The sequence below is a fragment of the Arachis stenosperma genome, chromosome 2 (genome assembly GCF_014773155.1).
Source record: "Arachis stenosperma cultivar V10309 chromosome 2, arast.V10309.gnm1.PFL2, whole genome shotgun sequence".
Lineage (NCBI taxonomy): Eukaryota > Viridiplantae > Streptophyta > Magnoliopsida > Fabales > Fabaceae > Arachis > Arachis stenosperma.
The window spans coordinates 53,262,209-53,262,610 of NC_080378.1; positions in this window are offsets into that span (position 1 = coordinate 53,262,209).

Below are 402 nucleotides of genomic sequence, written 5' to 3' on the forward strand. Positions count from 1 at the left end.
ATAATCTGAAGGTGACTTTGAACGCCGGTTTGGGCCATCAAATCTTGGGCAAAGTATGGACAATCATATATTGCTGGAAAGCCCAGGATGTCTACTTTCCAACGCCGTTGAGAGAACGCCAATTGAGCTTCTGTAGCTCCAGAAAATTCACTTCGAGTGTAGGGAGGTCAGAATCCAACAGCATCTGCAGTCCTTTTCAGTCTCTGAATCAGATTTTTGCTCAGGTCCCTCAATTTCAGCCAGAAAATACCTGAAATCACAGAAAAACACACAAACTCATAGTAAAGTCCAGAAAAGTGAATTTTAATTAAAAACTAATAAAAATATACTAAAAACTAACTAAATCCTACTGAAAACATACTAAAAACAATGCCAAAAAGCGTATAAATTATCCGCTCATCA